This window comes from Channa argus, unplaced genomic scaffold, assembly GCF_033026475.1.
Source record: "Channa argus isolate prfri unplaced genomic scaffold, Channa argus male v1.0 Contig005, whole genome shotgun sequence".
Taxonomy (NCBI): Eukaryota; Metazoa; Chordata; class Actinopteri; order Anabantiformes; family Channidae; genus Channa; species Channa argus.
Window position 1 is genome coordinate 913,234 of NW_027125224.1, and position 23,643 is coordinate 936,876.

Genomic DNA, 23,643 nt, shown 5'->3' on the forward strand with positions numbered 1-23,643 from the left:
AAACAGGCATATTTGCTCATTCGGCCTGAAAATGCTTGTAAGCGCAGAAAAACTTACACTCTTGATTTCTGCCTAAATAAAACCTGTTGCAATGATATTTCCATGCTGAACTGAGTTGTTCTGGCTCAAATATGAAGGCAAACCCACTTTCCTTTCAGTATTTTGCTGCATTTGGCAGAAATCAGCTCATTCGGCCTGAAAATGCTTTTAAGCGCATAAAAACTTACACTCTTGATTTCTGGCTAAATAAAAGCTGTTGCAATGATATTTCCATGCTGAACTGAGTTGTTCTGGCTCAAATATGAAGGCAAACCCACTTTCCTTTCAGTATTTTGCTGCATTTGGCAGAAATCAACTCATTCGGCCTGAAAATGCTTTTAAGCGCATAAAAACTTACACTATTGATTTCTGGCTAAATAAAACCTGTTGCAATGATATTTCCATGCTGAACTGCGTTGTTCTGGGTCAAATATGAAGGCAAACCCACTTTCCTTTCAGTATTTTGCTGCATTTGGCAGAAATCAGCTCATTCGGCCTGAAAATGCTTTTAAGCGCATAAAAAACTTACAATCTTGATTTCTGGCTAAATAAAAGCTGTTGCAATGATATTTCCATGCTGATCTGAGTTGTTCTGGGTCAAATATGAAGGCAAACCCACTTTCCTTTCAGTATTTTGCTGCATTTGGCAGAAACAGGCATATTTGCTCATTCGGCCTGAAAATGCTTTTAAGCGCATAAAAACTTACACTCTTGATTTCTGGCTAAATAAAAGCTGTTGCAATGATATTTCAATGCTGAACTGAGTTGTTCTGGGTCAAATATGAAGGCAATCCCACTTTCCTTTCAGTATTTTGCTGCATTTGGCAGAAACAGGCATATTTGCTCACTCGGCCTGAAAATGCTTTTAAGCGCATAAAAACTTACACTCTTAATTTCTGGCTAAATAAAAGCTGTTGCAATGATATTTCCATGCTGAACTGAGTTGTGCTGGCTCAAATATGAAGCAAACCCACTTTCCTTTCAGTATGTTGCTGCATTTGGCAGAAATCAGCTCATTCGGCCTGAAAATGCTTTTAAGCGCATAAAAACTTACACTCTTGATTTCTGGCTAAATAAAAGCTGTTGCAATGATATTTCCATGCTGAACTGAGTTGTTCTGGGTCAAATATGAAGGCAAACCCACTTTCCTTTCAGTATTTTGCTGCATTTGGCAGAAACAGGCATATTTGCTCATTCGGCCTGAAAATGCTTTTAAGCGCATAAACACTTACACTCTTGATTTCTGGCTAAATAAAAGCTGTTGCAATGATATTTCCATGCTGAACTGAGTTGTTCTGGCTCAAATATGAAGGCAAACCCACTTTCCTTTCAGTATTTTGCTGCATTTGGCAGAAACAGGCATATTTGCTCATTTGGCCTGAAAATGCTTTTAAGCGCATAAAAACTTACAGTTTTGATTTCTGGCTAAATAAAAGCTGTTGCAATGATATTTCCATGCTGAACTGAGTTGGTCTGGGTCAAATATGAAGGCAAACCCACTTTCCTTTCATATTTTGCTGCATTTGGCAGAAACAGGCATATTTGCTCATTCCGCCTGAAAATGCTTTTAAGCGCATTAAAACTTACACTCTTGATTTCTGGCTAAATTTTGCTGCATTTGGCAGAAATCAGCTCATTCGGCCTGAAAATGCTTTTAAGCGCATAAAAACTTACACTCTTAATTTCTGGCTAAATAAAAGCTGTTGCAATGATATTTCCATACTGAACTGAGTTGTTCTGGGTCAAATATGAAGGCAAACCCACTTTCCTTTCAGTATTTTGCTGCATTTGGCAGAAACAGGCATATTTGCTCATTCGGCCTGAAAATGCTTTTAAGCGCATAAACACTTACATTCTTGATTTCTGGCTAAATAAAAGCTGTTGCAATGATATTTCCATGCTGAACTGAGTTGTTCTGGCTCAAATATGAAGGCAAACCCAATTTCCTTTCAGTATTTTGCTGCATTTGGCAGATATCAGCTCATTCGGCCTGAAAATGCTTTTAAGCGCATAAAAACTTACACTCTTGATTTCTGGCTAAATAAAAGCTGTTGCAATGATATTTCCATGCTGAACTGAGTTGTTCATGCTCAAATATGAAGGCAAACCCACTTTCCTTTCAGTATTTTGCTGCATTTGGCAGAAACAGGCATATTTGCTCATTCGGCCTGAAAATGCTTTTAAGCGCATAAAAACTTACACTCTTGATTTCTGGCTAAATAAAAGCTGTTGCAATGATATTTCCATGCTGAACTGAGTTGTTCTGGCTCAAATATGAAGGCAAACCCACTTTCCTTTTATTATTTTGCTGCATTTGGCAGAAACAGGCATATTTGCTCATTTGGCCTGAAAATGCTTTTAAGCGCATAAAAACTAACACTCTTGATTTCTGGCTAAATAAAAGCTGTTGCAATGATATTTCCATGCTGAACTGAGTTGTTCTGGCTCAAATATGAAGGCAAACCCACTTTCCTTTCAGTATTTTGCTGCATTTGGCAGAAACAGGCCTATTTGCTCATTCGGCCTGAAAATGCTTTTAAGCGCATAAAAACTTACACTATTGATTTCTGGCTAAATAAAACCTGTTGCAATGATATTTCCATGCTGAACTGAGTTGTTCTGGCTCAAATATGAAGGCAAACCCACCTTCCTTTCAGTATTTTGCTGCATTTGGCAGAAATCAGCTCATTCGGCCTGAAAATGCTTTTAAGCGCATAAAAACTTACACTCTTGATTTCTGGCTAAATAAAAGCTGTTGCAATGATATTTCCATGCTGAACTGAGTTGTTCTGGCTCAAATATGAAGGCAAACCCACTTTCCTTTCAGTATTTTGCTGCATTTGGCAGAAATCAGCTCATTCGGCCTGAAAATGCTTTTAAGCGCATAAAAACTTACACTCTTGATTTCTGGCTAAATAAAAGCTGTTGCAATGATATTTCCATGCTGAACTGAGTTGTTCTGGCTCAAATATGAAGGCAAACCCACTTTCCTTTTATTATTTTGCTGCATTTGGCAGAAACAGGCATATTTGCTCATTTGGCCTGAAAATGCTTTTAAGCGCATAAAAACTAACACTCTTGATTTCTGGCTAAATAAAAGCTGTTGCAATGATATTTCCATGCTGAACTGAGTTGTTCTGGCTCAAATATGAAGGCAAACCCACTTTCCTTTCAGTATTTTGCTGCATTTGGCAGAAATCAGCTCATTTGGCCTGAAAATGCTTTTAAGCGCATAAAAACTTACACTCTTGATTTCTGGCTAAATAAAAGCTGTTGCAATGATATTTCCATGCTGATCTGAGTTGTTCTGGGTCAAATATGAAGGCAAACCCACTTTCCTTTCAGTATTTTGCTGCATTTGGCAGAAACAGGCATATTTGCTCATTCGGCCTGAAAATGCTTTTAAGCGCATAAAAACTTACACTCTTGATTTCTGGCTAAATAAAAGCTGTTGCAATGATATTTCCATGCTGAACTGAGTTGTTCTGGCTCAAATATGAAGGCAAACCCACTTTCCTTTCAGTATTTTGCTGCATTTGGCAGAAATCAGCTCATTCGGCCTGAAAATGATTTTAAGCGCATAAAAACTTACACTCTTGATTTCTGGCTAAATAAAAGCTGTTGCAATGATATTTCCATGCTGAACTGAGTTGTTCTGGCTCAAATATGAAGGCAAACCCACTTTCCTTTCAGTATTTTGCTGCATTTGGCAGAAATCAGCTCATTCGGCCTGAAAATGCTTTTAAGCGCATAAAAACTTACACTCTTGATTTCTGGCTAAATTTTGCTGCATTTGGCAGAAACAGGCATATTTGCTCATTCGGCCTGAAAATGCTTTTAAACGCATAAAAATTTACACTCTTGATTTCTGGCTAAATGAAAGCTGTTGCAATGATATTTCCATGCTGAACTGAGTTTTTCTGGCTCAAATATGAAGGCAAACCCACTTTCCTTTCAGTATTTTGCTGCATTTGGCAGAAATCAGCTCATTCGGCCTGAAAATGCTTTTAAGCGCATAAAAACTTACACTCTTGATTTCTGGCTAAATAAAAGCTGTTGCAATGATATTTCCATGCTGAACTGAGTTGTTCTGGGTCAAATATGAAGGCAAACCCACTTTCCTTTCAGTATTTTGCTGCATTTGGCAGAAATCAGCTCATTCGGCCTGAAAATGCATTTAAGCGCATAAAAACTTACACTCTTGATTTCTGGCTAAATAAAACCTGTTGCAATGATATTTCCATGCTGAACTGAGTTGTCCTGACTCAAATATGAAGGCAAACCCACTTTCCTTTCAGTATTTTGCTGCATTTGGCAGAAACAGGCATATTTGCTCATTCGGCCTGAAAATGCTTTTAAGCGCATAAAAACTTACACTCTTGATTTCTGGCTAAATAAAAGCTGTTGCAATGATATTTCCATGCTGAACTGAGTTGTGCTGGCTCAAATATGAAGCAAACCCACTTTCCTTTCAGTATTTTGCTGCATTTGGCAGAAATCAGCTCATTCGGCCTGAAAATGCTTTTAAGCGCATAAAAACTTACACTCTTGATTTCTGGCTAAATAAAAGCTGTTGCAATGATATTTCCATGCTGAACTGAGTTGTTCTGGCTCAAATATGAAGGCAAACCCACTTTCCTTTCAGTATTTTGCTGCATTTGGCAGAAATCAGCTCATTCGGCCTGAAAATGCTTTTAAGCGCATAAAAACTTACACTCTTGATTTCTGGCTAAATAAAAGCTGTTGCAATGATATTTCCATACTGAACTGAGTTGTTCTGCCTCAAATATGAAGGCAAACCCACTTTCCTTTCAGTATTTTGCTGCATTTGGCAGAAACAGGCATATTTGCTCATTCAGCCTGAAAATGCTTTTAAGCGCATAAACACTTACACTCTTGATTTCTGGCTAAATAAAAGCTGTTGCAATGATATTTCCATGCTGAACTCAGTTGTTCTGGCTCAAATATGAAGGCAAACCCACTTTCCTTTCAGTATTTTGCTGCATTTGGCAGAAATCAGCTCATTCGGCCTGAAAATGCTTTTAAGCGCATAAAAACTTACACTCTTGATTTCTGGCTAAATAAAAGCTGTTGCAATGATATTTCCATGCTGAACTGAGTTGTTCATGCTCAAATATGAAGGCAAACCCACTTTCCTTTCAGTATTTTGCTGCATTTGGCAGAAACAGGCATATTTGCTCATTTGGCCTGAAAATGCTTTTAAGCGCATAAACACTTACACTCTTGATTTCTGGCTAAATAAAAGCTGTTGCAATGATATTTCCATGCTGAACTCAGTTGTTCTGGCTCAAATATGAAGGCAAACCCACTTTCCTTTCAGTATTTTGCTGCATTTGGCAGAAATCAGCTCATTCGGCCTGAAAATGCTTTTAAGCGCATAAAAACTTACACTCTTGATTTCTGGCTAAATAAAAGCTGTTGCAATGATATTTCCATGCTGAACTGAGTTGTTCTGGCTGAAATATGAAGGCAAACCCACTTTCCCTTCAGTATTTTGCTGCATTTGGCAGAAATCAGCTCATTCGGCCTGAAAATGCTTTTAAGCGCATAAAAACTTACACTCTTTATTTTTGGCTAAATAAAAGCTGTTGCAATGATATTTCCATGCTGAACTGAGTTGTTCTGGCTCAAATATGAAGGCAAACCCACTTTCCTTTCAGTATTTTGCTGCATTTGGCAGAAACAGGCATATTTGCTCATTCGGCCTGAAAATGCTTTTAAGCGCAGAAAAACTTACACTCTTGATTTCTGGCTAAATAAAAGCTGTTGCAATGATATTTCCATGCTGAACTGAGTTGTTCTTGGTCAAATATGAAGGCAAACCCACTTTCCTTTCAGTATTTTGCTGCATTTGGCAGAAATCAGCTCATTCGGCCTGAAAATGCTTTTAAGCGCATAAAAACTTACACTCTTGATTTCTGGCTAAATAAAACCTGTTGCAATGATATTTCCATGCTGAACTGAGTTGTCCTGACTCAAATATGAAGGCAAACCCACTTTCCTTTCAGTATTTTGCTGCATTTGGCAGAAACAGGCATATTTGCTCATTCGGCCTGAAAATGCTTTTAAGCGCATAAAAACTTACACTCTTGATTTCTGGCTAAATAAAAGCTGTTGCAATGATATTTCCATGCTGAACTGAGTTGTTCTGGCTCAAATATGAAGGCAAACCCACTTTCCTTTCAGTATTTTGCTGCATTTGGCAGAAACAGACATATTTGCTCATTCGGCCTGAAAATGCTTTTAAGAGCATAGAAACTTACGCTCTTGATTTCTGGCTAAATAAAAGCTGTTGCAATGATATTTCCATGCTGAACTGAGTTGTTCTGGCTCAAATATGAAGGCAAACCCACTTTCCTTTCAGTATTTTGCTGCATTTGGCAGAAACAGGCATATTTGCTCATTCGGCCTAAAAATGCTTTTAAGCGCATAAAAACTTACACTCTTGATTTCTGGCTAAATAAAAGCTGTTGCAATGATATTTCCATGCTGAACTGAGTTGTTCTGGCTCAAATATGAAGGCAAACCCACTTTCCTTTCAGTATTTTGCTGCATTTGGCAGAAACAGGCATATTTGCTCATTCGGCCTAAAAATGCTTTTAAGCGCATAAAAACTTACACTCTTGATTTCTGGCTAAATAAAAGCTGTTGCAATGATATTTCCATGCTGAACTGAGTTTTTCTGGCTCAAATATGAAGGCAAACCCACTTTCCTTTCATATTTTGCTGTATTTGGCAGAAACAGGCATATTTGATCATTCCGCCTGAAAATGCTTTTAAGCGCATAAAAACTTACACTCTTGATTTCTGGCTAAATTTTGCTGCATTTGGCAGAAACAGGCATATTTGCTCATTCGGCCTGAAAATGCTTTTAAACGCATAAAAATTTACACTCTTGATTTCTGGCTAAATGAAAGCTGTTGCAATGATATTTCCATGCTGAACTGAGTTTTTCTGGCTCAAATATGAAGGCAAACCCACTTTCCTTTCAGTATTTTGCTGCATTTGGCAGAAATCAGCTCATTCGGCCTGAAAATGCTTTTAAGGGCATAAAAACTTACACTCTTGATTTCTGGCTAAATAAAAGCTGTTGCAATGATATTTCCATGCTGAACTGAGTTGTTCTGGGTCAAATATGAAGGCAAACCCACTTTCCTTTCAGTATTTTGCTGCATTTGGCAGAAATCAGCTCATTCGGCCTGAAAATGTTTTTAAGCGCATAAAAACTTACACTCTTGATTTCTGGCTAAATAAAACCTGTTGCAATGATATTTCCATGCTGAACTGAGTTGTCCTGACTCAAATATGAAGGCAAACCCACTTTCCTTTCAGTATTTTGCTGCATTTGGCAGAAACAGGCATATTTGCTCATTCGGCCTGAAAATGCTTTTAAGCGCATAAAAACTTACACTCTTGATTTCTGGCTAAATAAAAGCTGTTGCAATGATATTTCCATGCTGAACTGAGTTTTTCTGGCTCAAATATGAAGGCAAACCCACTTTCCTTTCAGTATTTTGCTGCATTTGGCAGAAACAGGCATATTTGCTCATTCGGCCTGAAAATGCTTTTAAGCGCATAAAAACTTACACTCTTAATTTCTGGCTAAATAAAAGCTGTTGCAATGATATTTCCATGCTGAACTGAGTTGTTCTGGCTCAAATATGAAGGCAAACCCACTTTCCTTTCAGTATTTTGCTGCATTTGGCAGAAATCAGCTCATTCGGCCTGAAAATGCTTTTAAGCGCATAAAAACTTACACTCTTGATTTCTGGCTAAATAAAAGCTGTTGCAATGATATTTCCATACTGAACTGAGTTGTTCTGCCTCAAATATGAAGGCAAACCCACTTTCCTTTCAGTATTTTGCTGCATTTGGCAGAAACAGGCATATTTGCTCATTCAGCCTGAAAATGCTTTTAAGCGCATAAACACTTACACTCTTGATTTCTGGCTAAATAAAAGCTGTTGCAATGATATTTCCATGCTGAACTCAGTTGTTCTGGCTCAAATATGAAGGCAAACCCACTTTCCTTTCAGTATTTTGCTGCATTTGGCAGAAATCAGCTCATTCGGCCTGAAAATGCTTTTAAGCGCATAAAAACTTACACTCTTGATTTCTGGCTAAATAAAAGCTGTTGCAATGATATTTCCATGCTGAACTGAGTTGTTCATGCTCAAATATGAAGGCAAACCCACTTTCCTTTCAGTATTTTGCTGCATTTGGCAGAAACAGGCATATTTGCTCATTTGGCCTGAAAATGCTTTTAAGCGCATAAACACTTACACTCTTGATTTCTGGCTAAATAAAAGCTGTTGCAATGATATTTCCATGCTGAACTCAGTTGTTCTGGCTCAAATATGAAGGCAAACCCACTTTCCTTTCAGTATTTTGCTGCATTTGGCAGAAATCAGCTCATTCGGCCTGAAAATGCTTTTAAGCGCATAAAAACTTACACTCTTGATTTCTGGCTAAATAAAAGCTGTTGCAATGATATTTCCATGCTGAACTGAGTTGTTCTGGCTGAAATATGAAGGCAAACCCACTTTCCCTTCAGTATTTTGCTGCATTTGGCAGAAATCAGCTCATTCGGCCTGAAAATGCTTTTAAGCGCATAAAAACTTACACTCTTTATTTTTGGCTAAATAAAAGCTGTTGCAATGATATTTCCATGCTGAACTGAGTTGTTCTGGCTCAAATATGAAGGCAAACCCACTTTCCTTTCAGTATTTTGCTGCATTTGGCAGAAACAGGCATATTTGCTCATTCGGCCTGAAAATGCTTTTAAGCGCAGAAAAACTTACACTCTTGATTTCTGGCTAAATAAAAGCTGTTGCAATGATATTTCCATGCTGAACTGAGTTGTTCTTGGTCAAATATGAAGGCAAACCCACTTTCCTTTCAGTATTTTGCTGCATTTGGCAGAAATCAGCTCATTCGGCCTGAAAATGCTTTTAAGCGCATAAAAACTTACACTCTTGATTTCTGGCTAAATAAAACCTGTTGCAATGATATTTCCATGCTGAACTGAGTTGTCCTGACTCAAATATGAAGGCAAACCCACTTTCCTTTCAGTATTTTGCTGCATTTGGCAGAAACAGGCATATTTGCTCATTCGGCCTGAAAATGCTTTTAAGCGCATAAAAACTTACACTCTTGATTTCTGGCTAAATAAAAGCTGTTGCAATGATATTTCCATGCTGAACTGAGTTGTTCTGGCTCAAATATGAAGGCAAACCCACTTTCCTTTCAGTATTTTGCTGCATTTGGCAGAAACAGACATATTTGCTCATTCGGCCTGAAAATGCTTTTAAGAGCATAGAAACTTACGCTCTTGATTTCTGGCTAAATAAAAGCTGTTGCAATGATATTTCCATGCTGAACTGAGTTGTTCTGGCTCAAATATGAAGGCAAACCCACTTTCCTTTCAGTATTTTGCTGCATTTGGCAGAAACAGGCATATTTGCTCATTCGGCCTAAAAATGCTTTTAAGCGCATAAAAACTTACACTCTTGATTTCTGGCTAAATAAAAGCTGTTGCAATGATATTTCCATGCTGAACTGAGTTGTTCTGGCTCAAATATGAAGGCAAACCCACTTTCCTTTCAGTATTTTGCTGCATTTGGCAGAAACAGGCATATTTGCTCATTCGGCCTAAAAATGCTTTTAAGCGCATAAAAACTTACACTCTTGATTTCTGGCTAAATAAAAGCTGTTGCAATGATATTTCCATGCTGAACTGAGTTTTTCTGGCTCAAATATGAAGGCAAACCCACTTTCCTTTCATATTTTGCTGTATTTGGCAGAAACAGGCATATTTGATCATTCCGCCTGAAAATGCTTTTAAGCGCATAAAAACTTACACTCTTGATTTCTGGCTAAATTTTGCTGCATTTGGCAGAAACAGGCATATTTGCTCATTCGGCCTGAAAATGCTTTTAAACGCATAAAAATTTACACTCTTGATTTCTGGCTAAATGAAAGCTGTTGCAATGATATTTCCATGCTGAACTGAGTTTTTCTGGCTCAAATATGAAGGCAAACCCACTTTCCTTTCAGTATTTTGCTGCATTTGGCAGAAATCAGCTCATTCGGCCTGAAAATGCTTTTAAGGGCATAAAAACTTACACTCTTGATTTCTGGCTAAATAAAAGCTGTTGCAATGATATTTCCATGCTGAACTGAGTTGTTCTGGGTCAAATATGAAGGCAAACCCACTTTCCTTTCAGTATTTTGCTGCATTTGGCAGAAATCAGCTCATTCGGCCTGAAAATGTTTTTAAGCGCATAAAAACTTACACTCTTGATTTCTGGCTAAATAAAACCTGTTGCAATGATATTTCCATGCTGAACTGAGTTGTCCTGACTCAAATATGAAGGCAAACCCACTTTCCTTTCAGTATTTTGCTGCATTTGGCAGAAACAGGCATATTTGCTCATTCGGCCTGAAAATGCTTTTAAGCGCATAAAAACTTACACTCTTGATTTCTGGCTAAATAAAAGCTGTTGCAATGATATTTCCATGCTGAACTGAGTTTTTCTGGCTCAAATATGAAGGCAAACCCACTTTCCTTTCAGTATTTTGCTGCATTTGGCAGAAACAGGCATATTTGCTCATTCGGCCTGAAAATGCTTTTAAGCGCATAAAAACTTACACTCTTAATTTCTGGCTAAATAAAAGCTGTTGCAATGATATTTCCATGCTGAACTGAGTTGTGCTTGCTCAAATATGAAGCAAACCCACTTTCCTTTCAGTATTTTGCTGCATTTGGCAGAAACAGGCATATTTGCTCATTTGGCCTGAAAATGTTTTTAAGCGCATAAAAACTTACAGTTTTGATTTCTGGCTAAATAAAAGCTGTTGCAATGATATTTCCATGCTGAACTGAGTTGTTCTGGCTCAAATATGAAGGCAAACCCACTTTCCTTTCAGTATTTTGCTGCATTTGGCAGAAACAGGCATATTTGCTCATTCGGCCTGAAAATGCTTTTAAGCGCATAAAAACTTACACTCTTGATTTCTGGCTAAATAAAAGCTGTTGCAATGATATTTACATGCTGAACTGAGTTGGTCTGGGTCAAATATGAAGGCAAACCCACTTTCCTTTCATATTTTGCTGCATTTGGCAGAAACAGGCATATTTGATCATTCCGCCTGAAAATGCTTTTAAGCGCATAAAAACTTACACTCTTGATTTCTGGCTAAATTTTGCTGCATTTGGCAGAAACAGGCATATTTGCTCATTCGGCCTGAAAATGCTTTTAAGCGCATAAAAATTTACACTCTTGATTTCTGGCTAAATGAAAGCTGTTGCAATGATATTTCCATGCTGAACTGAGTTGTTCTGGCTCAAATATGAAGGCAAACCCACTTTCCTTTCAGTATTTTGTTAATTTGGCAGAAATCAGCTCATTCGGCCTGAAAATGCTTTTAAGCGCATAAAAACTTACACTCTTGATTTCTGGCTAAATAAAAGCTGTTGCAATGATATTTCCATGCTGAACTGAGTTGTTCTGGGTCAAATATGAAGGCAAACCCACTTTCCTTTCAGTATTTTGCTGCATTTGGCAGAAATCAGCTCATTCGGCCTGAAAATGCTTTTAAGCGCATAAAAACTTACAATCTTGATTTCTGGCTAAATAAAAGCTGTTGCAATGATATTTCCATGCTGATCTGAGTTGTTCTGGGTCAAATATGAAGGCAAACCCACTTTCCTTTCAGTATTTTGCTGCATTTGGCAGAAACAGGCATATTTGCTCATTCGGCCTGAAAATGCTTTTAAGCGCATAAAAACTTACACTCTTGATTTCGGGCTAAATAAAAGCTGTTGCAATGATATTTCCATGCTGAACTGAGTTGTTCTGGCTCAAATATGAAGGCAAACCCACTTTCCTTTCAGTATTTTGCTGCATTTGGCAGAAACAGACATATTTGCTCATTCGGCCTGAAAATGCTTTTAAGCGCATAAAAACTTACGCTCTTGATTGCTGGCTAAATAAAAGCTGTTGCAATGATATGTCCATGCTGAACTGAGTTGTTCTGGCTCAAATATGAAGGCAAACCCACTTTCCTTTCAGTATTTTGCTGCATTTGGCAGAAATCAGCTCATTTGGCCTGAAAATGCTTTTAAGCGCATAAAAACTTACACTCTTGATTTCTGGCTAAATAAAAGCTGTTGCAATGATATTTCCATGCTGATCTGAGTTGTTCTGGGTCAAATATGAAGGCAAACCCACTTTCCTTTCAGTATTTTGCTGCATTTGGCAGAAACAGGCATATTTGCTCATTCGGCCTGAAAATGCTTTTAAGCGCATAAAAACTTACACTCTTGATTTCTGGCTAAATAAAAGCTGTTGCAATGATATTTCCATGCTGAACTGAGTTGTTCTGGCTCAAATATGAAGGCAAACCCACTTTCCTTTCAGTATTTTGCTGCATTTGGCAGAAATCAGCTCATTCGGCCTGAAAATGATTTTAAGCGCATAAAAACTTACACTCTTGATTTCTGGCTAAATAAAAGCTGTTGCAATGATATTTCCATGCTGAACTGAGTTGTTCTGGCTCAAATATGAAGGCAAACCCACTTTCCTTTCAGTATTTTGCTGCATTTGGCAGAAATCAGCTCATTCGGCCTGAAAATGCTTTTAAGCGCATAAAAACTTACACTATTGATTTCTGGCTAAATAAAAGCTGTTGCAATGATATTTCCATGCTGAACTGAGTTGTTCTGGCTCAAATATGAAGGCAAACCCACTTTCCTTTCAGTATTTTGCTGCATTTGGCAGAAATCAGCTCATTCGGCCTGAAAATGCTTTTAAGCGCATAAAAACTTACACTATTGATTTCTGGCTAAATAAAAGCTGTTGCATTGATATTTCCATGCTGATCTGAGTTGTTCTGGGTCAAATATGAAGGCAAACCCACTTTCCTTTCAGTATTTTGCTGCATTTGGCAGAAACAGGCATATTTGCTCATTCGGCCTGAAAATGCTTTTAAGCACATAAAAACTTACACTCTTGATTTCTGGCTAAATAAAAGCTGTTGCAATGATATTTCCATGCTGAACTGAGTTGTTCTGGCTCAAATATGAAGGCAAACCCACTTTCCTTTCAGTATTTTGCTGCATTTGGCAGAAATCAGCTCATTCGGCCTGAAAATGCTTTTAAGCGCATAAAAACTTACACTCTTGATTTCGGGCTAAATAAAAGCTGTTGCAATGATATTTCCATGCTGAACTGAGTTGTTCTGGCTCAAATATGAAGGCAAACCCACTTTCCTTTCAGTATTTTGCTGCATTTGGCAGAAATCAGCTCATTCGGCCTGAAAATGCTTTTAAGCGCATAAAAACTTACACTCTTGATTTCTGGCTAAATAAAAGCTGTTGCAATGATATTTCCATGCTGAACTGAGTTGTTCTGGGTCAAATATGAAGGCAAACCCACTTTCCTTTCAGTATTTTGCTGCATTTGGCAGAAACAGACATATTTGCTCATTCGGCCTGAAAATGCTTTTAAGCGCATAAAAACTTACGCTCTTGATTGCTGGCTAAATAAAAGCTGTTGCAATGATATTTCCATGCTGAACTGAGTTGTTCTGGCTCAAATATGAAGGCAAACCCACTTTCCTTTCAGTATTTTGCTGCATTTGGCAGAAATCAGCTCATTTGGCCTGAAAATGCTTTTAAGCGCATAAAAACTTACACTCTTGATTTCTGGCTAAATAAAAGCTGTTGCAATGATATTTCCATGCTAATCTGAGTTGTTCTGGGTCAAATATGAAGGCAAACCCACTTTCCTTTCAGTATTTTGCTGCATTTGGCAGAAACAGGCATATTTGCTCATTCGGCCTGAAAATGCTTTTAAGCGCATAAAAACTTACACTCTTGATTTCTGGCTAAATAAAAGCTGTTGCAATGATATTTCCATGCTGAACTGAGTTGTTCTGGCTCAAATATGAAGGCAAACCCACTTTCCTTTCAGTATTTTGCTGCATTTGGCAGAAACAGGCATATTTGCTCATTTGGCCTGAAAATGCTTTTAAGCGCATATAAACTTACACTCTTGATTTCTGGCTAAATAAAAGCTGTTGCAATGATATTTCCATGCTGAACTGAGTTGTTCTGGGTCAAATATGAAGGCAAACCCACTTTCCTTTCAGTATTTTGCTGCATTTGGCAGAAACAGGCATATTTGCTCATTCGGCCTGAAAATGCTTTTAAGCATATAAAAACTTACACTCTTGATTTCTGGCAAAATAAAAGCTGTTGCAATGATATTTCCATGCTGAACTGAGTTGTGCTGGCTCAAATATGAAGCAAACCCACTTTCCTTTCAGTATTTTGCTGCATTTGGCAGAAATCAGCTCATTCGGCCTGAAAATGCTTTTAAGCGCATAAAAACTTACACTCTTGATTTCTGGCTAAATAAAAGCTGTTGCAATGATATTTCCATGCTGAACTGAGTTGTTCTGGCTCAAATATGAAGGCAAACCCACTTTCCTTTCAGTATTTTGCTGCATTTGGCAGAAATCAGCTCATTCGGCCTGAAAATGCTTTTAAGCGCATAAAAACTTACACTCTTGATTTCTGGCTAAATAAAAGCTGTTGCAATGATATTTCCATACTGAACTGAGTTGTTCTGCCTCAAATATGAAGGCAAACCCACTTTCCTTTCAGTATTTTGCTGCATTTGGCAGAAACAGGCATATTTGCTCATTCAGCCTGAAAATGCTTTTAAGCGCATAAACACTTACACTCTTGATTTCTGGCTAAATAAAAGCTGTTGCAATGATATTTCCATGCTGAACTCAGTTGTTCTGGCTCAAATATGAAGGCAAACCCACTTTCCTTTCAGTATTTTGCTGCATTTGGCAGAAATCAGCTCATTCGGCCTGAAAATGCTTTTAAGCGCATAAAAACTTACACTCTTGATTTCTGGCTAAATAAAAGCTGTTGCAATGATATTTCCATGCTGAACTGAGTTGTTCATGCTCAAATATGAAGGCAAACCCACTTTCCTTTCAGTATTTTGCTGCATTTGGCAGAAACAGGCATATTTGCTCATTTGGCCTGAAAATGCTTTTAAGCGCATAAAAACTTACAGTTTTGATTTCTGGCTAAATAAAAGCTGTTGCAATGATATTTCCATGCTGAACTGAGTTGTTCTGGCTCAAATATGAAGGCAAACCCACTTTCCTTTCAGTATTTTGCTGCATTTGGCAGAAACAGGCATATTTGCTCATTCGGCCTGAAAATGCTTTTAAGCGCATAAAAACTTACACTCTTGATTTCTGGCTAAATAAAAGCTGTTGCAATGATATTTCCATGCTGAACTGAGTTGTTCTGGCTCAAATATGAAGGCAAACCCACTTTCCTTTCAGTATTTTGCTGCATTTGGCAGAAACAAGCATATTTGCTCATTCGGCCTAAAAATGCTTTTAAGCGCATAAAAACTTACACTCTTGATTTCTGGCTAAATAAAAGCTGTTGCAATGATATTTCCATGCTGAACTGAGTTGGTCTGGGTCAAATATGAAGGCAAACCCACTTTCCTTTCATATTTTGCTGCATTTGGCAGAAACAGGCATATTTGATCATTCCGCCAGAAAATGCTTTTAAGCGCATAAAAACTTACACTCTTGATTTCTGGCTAAATTTTGCTGCATTTGGCAGAAACAGGCATATTTGCTCATTCGGCCTGAAAATGCTTTTAAGCGCATAAAAATTTACACTCTTGATTTCTGGCTAAATGAAAGCTGTTGCAATGATATTTCCATGCTGAACTGAGTTGTTCTGGCTCAAATATGAAGGCAAACCCACTTTCCTTTCAGTATTTTGCTAAATTTGGCAGAAATCAGCTCATTCGGCCTGAAAATGCTTTTAAGCGCATAAAAACTTACACTCTTGATTTCTGGCTAAATAAAAGCTGTTGCAATGATATTTCCATGCTGAACTGAGTTGTTCTGGGTCAAATATGAAGGCAAACCCACTTTCCTTTCAGTATTTTGCTGCATTTGGCAGAAATCAGCTCATTCGGCCTGAAAATGCTTTTAAGCGCATAAAAACTTACACTCTTGATTTCTGGCTAAATAAAACCTGTTGCAATGATATTTCCATGCTGAACTGAGTTGTCCTGACTCAAATATGAAGGCAAACCCACTTTCCTTTCAGTATTTTGCTGCATTTGGCAGAAACAGGCATATTTGCTCATTCGGCCTGAAAATGCTTTTAAGCATATAAAAACTTACACTTTTGATTTCTGGCTAAATAAAAGCTGTTGCAATGATATTTCAATGCTGAACTGAGTTGTTCTGGGTCAAATATGAAGGCAATCCCACTTTCCTTTCAGTATTTTGCTGCATTTGGCAGAAACAGGCATATTTGCTCACTCGGCCTGAAAATGCTTTTAAGCGCATAAACACTTACACTCTTGATTTCTGGCTAAATAAAAGCTGTTGCAATGATATTTCCATGCTGAACTGAGTTGTTCTGGCTCAAATATGAAGGCAAACCCACTTTCCTTTCAGTATTTTGCTGCATTTGGCAGAAATCAGCTCATTCGGCCTGAAAATGATTTTAAGCGCATAAAAACTTACACTCTTGATTTCTGGCTAAATAAAAGCTGTTGCAATGATATTTCCATGCTGAACTGAGTTGTTCATGCTCAAATATGAAGGCAAACCCACTTTCCTTTCAGTATTTTGCTGCATTTGGCAGAAACAGGCATATTTGCTCATTTGGCCTGAAAATGCTTTTAAGCGCATAAAAACTTACAGTTTTGATTTCTGGCTAAATAAAAGCTGTTGCAATGATATTTCCATGCTGAACTGAGTTGTTCTGGCTCAAATATGAAGGCAAACCCACTTTCCTTTCAGTATTTTGCTGCATTTGGCAGAAACAGGCATATTTGCTCATTCGGCCTGAAAATGCTTTTAAGTGCATAAAAACTTACATTCTTGATTTCTGGCTAAATAAAAGCTGTTGCAATGATATTTCCATGCTGAACTGAGTTGTTCTGGCTCAAATATGAAGGCAAACCCACTTTCCTTTCAGTATTTTGCTGCATTTGGCAGAAATCAGCTCATTCGGCCTGAAAATGCTTTTAAGCGCATAAAAACTTACACTATTGATTTCTGGCTAAATAAAACCTGTTGCAATGATATTTCCATGCTGAACTGAGTTGTTCTGGCTCAAATATGAAGGCAAACCCACTTTCCTTTCAGTATTTTGCTGCATTTGGCAGAAATCAGCTCATTCGGCCTGAAAATACTTTTAAGCGCATAAAAACTTACAATCTTGATTTCTGGCTAAATAAAAGCTGTTGCAATGATATTTCCATGCTGATCTGAGTTGTTCTGGGTCAAATATGAAGGCAAACCCACTTTCCTTTCAGTATTTTGCTGCATTTGGCAGAAACAGGCATATTTGCTCATTCGGCTTGAAAATGCTTTTAAGCGCATAAAAACTTACACTCTTGATTTCTGGCTAAATAAAAGCTGTTGCAATGATATTTCAATGCTGAACTGAGTTATTCTGGGTCAAATATGAAGGCAATCCCACTTTCCTTTCAGTATTTTGCTGCATTTGGCAGAAACAGGCATATTTGTTCACTCGGCCTGAAAATGCTTTTAAGCGCATAAAAACTTACACTCTTAATTTCTGGCTAAATAAAAGCTGTTGCAATGATATTTCCATGCTGAACTGAGTTGTGCTGACTCAAATATGAAGCAAACCCACTTTCCTTTCAGTATTTTGCTGCATTTGGCAGAAATCAGCTCATTCGGCCTGAAAATGCTTTTAAGCGCATAAAAACTTACACTCTTGATTTCTGGCTAAATAAAAGCTGTTGCAATGATATTTCCATGCTGAACTGAGTTGTTCTGGCTCAAATATGAAGGCAAACCCACTTTCCTTTCAGTATTTTTCTGCATTTGGCAGAAATCAGCTCATTCGGCCTGAAAATGCTTTTAAGCGCATAAAAACTTACACTCTTGATTTCTGGCTAAATAAAAGCTGTTGCAATGATATTTCCATGCTGAACTGAGTTGTTCTGGGTCAAATATGAAGGCAAACCCACTTTCCTTTCAGTATTTTGCTGCATTTGGCAGAAATCAGCTCATTCGGCCTGAAAATACTTTTAAGCGCATAAAAACTTACGCTCTTGATTTCTGGCTAAATAAAAGCTGTTGCAATGATATTTCCATGCTGAACTGAGTTGTTCTGGCTCAAATATGAAGGCAAACCCACTTTCCTTTTATTATTTTGCTGCATTTGGCAGAAACAGGCATATTTGCTCATTTGGCCTGAAAATGCTTTTAAGCGCATAAAAACTAACACTCTTGATTTCTGGCTAAATAAAAGCTGTTGCAATGATATTTCCATGCTGAACTGAGTTGTTCTGGCTCAAATATGAAGGCAAACCCACTTTCCTTTCAGTATTTTGCTGCATTTGGCAGAAACAGGCCTATTTGCTCATTCGGCCTGAAAATGCTTTTAAGCGCATAAAAACTTACACTCTTGATTTCTGGCTAAATAAAAGCTGTTGCAATGATATTTCCATGCTGAACTGAGTTGTTCTGGCTCAAATATGAAGGAAAACCCACTTTCCTTTCAGTATTTTGCTGCATTTGGCAGAAACAGGCATATTTGCTCATTCGGCCTGAGAATGCTTTTAAGCGCATAAAAACTTACACTCTTGATTTCTGCCTAAATAAAACCTGTTGCAATGATATTTCCATGCTGAACTGAGTTTCCTGGCTCAAATATGAAGGCAAACCCACTTTCCTTTCAGTATTTTGCTGCATTTGGCAGAAACAGGCATATTTGCTCATTCGGCCTGAAAATGCTTGTAAGCGCATAAAAACTTACACTCTTGATTTCTGCCTAAATAAAACCTGTTGCAATGATATTTCCATGCTGAACTGAGTTGTTCTGGCTCAAATATGAAGGCAAACCCACTTTCCTTTCAGTATTTTGCTGCATTTGGCAGAAATCAGCTCATTCGGCCTGAAAATGCTTTTAAGCGCATAAAAACTTACACTCTTGATTTCTGGCTAAATAAAAGCTGTTGCAATGATATTTCCATGCTGAACTGAGTTGTTCTGGCTCAAATATGAAGGCAAACCCACTTTCCTTTCAGTATTTTGCTGCATTTGGCAGAAATCTGCTCATTCGGCCTGAAAATGCTTTTAAGCGCATAAAAACTTACACTCTTGATTTCGGGCTAAATAAAAGCTGTTGCAATGATATTTCCATGCTGAACTGAGTTGTTCTGGGTCAAATATGAAGGCAAACCCACTTTCCTTTCAGTATTTTGCTGCATTTGGCAGAAACAGGCATATTTGCTCATTTGGCCTGAAAATGCTTTTAAGCGCATAAAAACTTACACTCTTGATTTCTGGCTAAATAAAAGCTGTTGCAATGATATTTCCATGCTGAACTGAGTTGTTCTGGCTCAAATATGAAGGCAAACCCACTTTCCTTTCAGTATTTTGCTGCATTTGGCAGAAATCAGCTCATTCGGCCTGAAAATGCTTTTAAGCGCATAAAAACTTACACTCTTGATTTCTGGCTAAATAAAAGCTGTTGCAATGATATTTCCATGCTGAACTGAGTTGTTCTGGCTCAAATATGAAGGCAAACCCACTTTCCTTTTATTATTTTGCTGCATTTGGCAGAAACAGGCATATTTGCTCATTTGGCCTGATAATGCTTTTAAGCGCATAAAAACTAACACTCTTGATTTCTGGCTAAATAAAAGCTGTTGCAATGATATTTCCATGCTGAACTGAGTTGTTCTGGCTCAAATATGAAGGCAAACCCACTTTCCTTTCAGTATTTTGCTGCATTTGGCAGAAACAGGCCTATTTGCTCATTCGGCCTGAAAATGCTTTTAAGCGCATAAAAACTTACACTCTTGATTTCTGGCTAAATAAAAGCTGTTGCAATGATATTTCCATGCTGAACTGAGTTGTCCTGGCTCAAATATGAAGGCAAACCCACTTTCCTTTCAGTATTTTGCTGCATTTGGCAGAAACAGGCATATTTGCTCATTCGGCCTGAAAATGCTTGTAAGCGCAGAAAAACTTACACTCTTGATTTCTGCCTAAATAAAACCTGTTGCAATGATATTTCCATGCTGAACTGAGTTGTTCTGGCTCAAATATGAAGGCAAACCCACTTTCCTTTCAGTATTTTGCTGCATTTGGCAGAAATCAGCTCATTCGGCCTGAAAATGCTTTTAAGCGCATAAAAACTTACACTCTTGATTTCTGGCTAAATAAAAGCTGTTGCAATGATATTTCCATGCTGAACTGAGTTGTTCTGGCTCAAATATGAAGGCAAACCCACTTTCCTTTCAGTATTTTGCTGCATTTGGCAGAAATCAACTCATTCGGCCTGAAAATGCTTTTAAGCGCATAAAAACTTACACTATTGATTTCTGGCTAAATAAAACCTGTTGCAATGATATTTCCATGCTGAACTGAGTTGTTCTGGGTCAAATATGAAGGCAAACCCACTTTCCTTTCAGTATTTTGCTGCATTTGGCAGAAATCAGCTCATTCGGCCTGAAAATGCTTTTAAGCGCATAAAAAACTTACAATCTTGATTTCTGGCTAAATAAAAGCTGTTGCAATGATATTTCCATGCTGATCTGAGTTGTTCTGGGTCAAATATGAAGGCAAACCCACTTTCCTTTCAGTATTTTGCTGCATTTGGCAGAAACAGGCATATTTGCTCATTCGGCCTGAAAATGCTTTTAAGCGCATAAAAACTTACACTCTTGATTTCTGGCTAAATAAAAGCTGTTGCAATGATATTTCAATGCTGAACTGAGTTGTTCTGTGTCAAATATGAAGGCAATCCCACTTTCCTTTCAGTATTTTGCTGCATTTGGCAGAAACAGGCATATTTGCTCACTCGGCCTGAAAATGCTTTTAAGCGCATAAAAACTTACACTCTTAATTTCTGGCTAAATAAAAGCTGTTGCAATGATATTTCCATGCTGAACTGAGTTGTGCTGGCTCAAATATGAAGCAAACCCACTTTCCTTTCAGTATGTTGCTGCATTTGGCAGAAATCAGCTCATTCGGCCTGAAAATGCTTTTAAGCGCATAAAAACTTACACTCTTGATTTCTGGCTAAATAAAAGCTGTTGCAATGATATTTCCATGCTGAACTGAGTTGTTCTGGGTCAAATATGAAGGCAAACCCACTTTCCTTTCAGTATTTTGCTGCATTTGGCAGAAACAGGCATATTTGCTCATTCGGCCTGAAAATGCTTTTAAGCGCATAAACACTTACACTCTTGATTTCTGGCTAAATAAAAGCTGTTGCAATGATATTTCCATGCTGAACTGAGTTGTTCTGGCTCAAATATGAAGGCAAACCCACTTTCCTTTCAGTATTTTGCTGCATTTGGCAGAAACAGGCATATTTGCTCATTTGGCCTGAAAATGCTTTTAAGCGCATAAAAACTTACAGTTTTGATTTCTGGCTAAATAAAAGCTGTTGCAATGATATTTCCATGCTGAACTGAGTTGGTCTGGGTCAAATATGAAGGCAAACCCACTTTCCTTTCATATTTTGCTGCATTTGGCAGAAACAGGCATATTTGCTCATTCCGCCTGAAAATGCTTTTAAGCGCATTAAAACTTACACTCTTGATTTCTGGCTAAATTTTGCTGCATTTGGCAGAAATCAGCTCATTCGGCCTGAAAATGCTTTTAAGCGCATAAAAACTTACACTCTTGATTTCTGGCTAAATAAAAGCTGTTGCAATGATATTTCCATACTGAACTGAGTTGTTCTGGGTCAAATATGAAGGCAAACCCACTTTCCTTTCAGTATTTTGCTGCATTTGGCAGAAACAGGCATATTTGCTCATTCGGCCTGAAAATGCTTTTAAGCGCATAAACACTTACATTCTTGATTTCTGGCTAAATAAAAGCTGTTGCAATGATATTTCCATGCTGAACTGAGTTGTTCTGGCTCAAATATGAAGGCAAACCCAATTTCCTTTCAGTATTTTGCTGCATTTGGCAGATATCAGCTCATTCGGCCTGAAAATGCTTTTAAGCGCATAAAAACTTACACTCTTGATTTCTGGCTAAATAAAAGCTGTTGCAATGATATTTCCATGCTGAACTGAGTTGTTCATGCTCAAATATGAAGGCAAACCCACTTTCCTTTCAGTATTTTGCTGCATTTGGCAGAAACAGGCATATTTGCTCATTCGGCCTGAAAATGCTTTTAAGCGCATAAAAACTTACACTCTTGATTTCTGGCTAAATAAAAGCTGTTGCAATGATATTTCCATGCTGAACTGAGTTGTTCTGGGTCAAATATGAAGGCAAACCCACTTTGCTTTCAGTATTTTGCTGCATTTGGCAGAAATCAGCTCATTCGGCCTGAAAATGCTTTTAAGCGCATAAAAACTTACACTCTTGATTTCTGGCTAAATAAAAGCTGTTGCAATGATATTTCCATGCTGAACTGAGTTGTTCTGGCTCAAATATGAAGGCAAACCCACTTTCCTTTTATTATTTTGCTGCATTTGGCAGAAACAGGCATATTTGCTCATTTGGCCTGAAAATGCTTTTAAGCGCATAAAAACTAACACTCTTGATTTCTGGCTAAATAAAAGCTGTTGCAATGATATTTCCATGCTGAACTGAGTTGTTCTGGCTCAAATATGAAGGCAAACCCACTTTCCTTTCAGTATTTTGCTGCATTTGGCAGAAACAGGCCTATTTGCTCATTCGGCCTGAAAATGCTTTTAAGCGCATAAAAACTTACACTATTGATTTCTGGCTAAATAAAACCTGTTGCAATGATATTTCCATGCTGAACTGAGTTGTTCTGGCTCAAATATGAAGGCAAACCCACCTTCCTTTCAGTATTTTGCTGCATTTGGCAGAAATCAGCTCATTCGGCCTGAAAATGCTTTTAAGCGCATAAAAACTTACACTCTTGATTTCTGGCTAAATAAAAGCTGTTGCAATGATATTTCCATGCTGAACTGAGTTGTTCTGGCTCAAATATGAAGGCAAACCCACTTTCCTTTCAGTATTTTGCTGCATTTGGCAGAAATCAGCTCATTCGGCCTGAAAATGCTTTTAAGCGCATAAAAACTTACACTCTTGATTTCTGGCTAAATAAAAGCTGTTGCAATGATATTTCCATGCTGAACTGAGTTGTTCTGGCTCAAATATGAAGGCAAACCCACTTTCCTTTTATTATTTTGCTGCATTTGGCAGAAACAGGCATATTTGCTCATTTGGCCTGAAAATGCTTTTAAGCGCATAAAAACTTAGTTTTGATTTCTGGCTAAATAAAAGCTGTTGCAATGATATTTCCATGCTGAACTGAGTTGTTCTGGGTCAAATATGAAGGCAAACCCACTTTCCTTTCAGTATTTTGCTGCATTTGGCAGAAATCAGCTCATTCGGCCTGAAAATGCTTTTAAGCGCATAAAAACTTACGCTCTTGATTTCTGGCTAAATAAAAGCTGTTGCAATGATATTTCCATGCTGAACTGAGTTGTTCTGGCTCAAATATGAAGGCAAACCCACTTTCCTTTTATTATT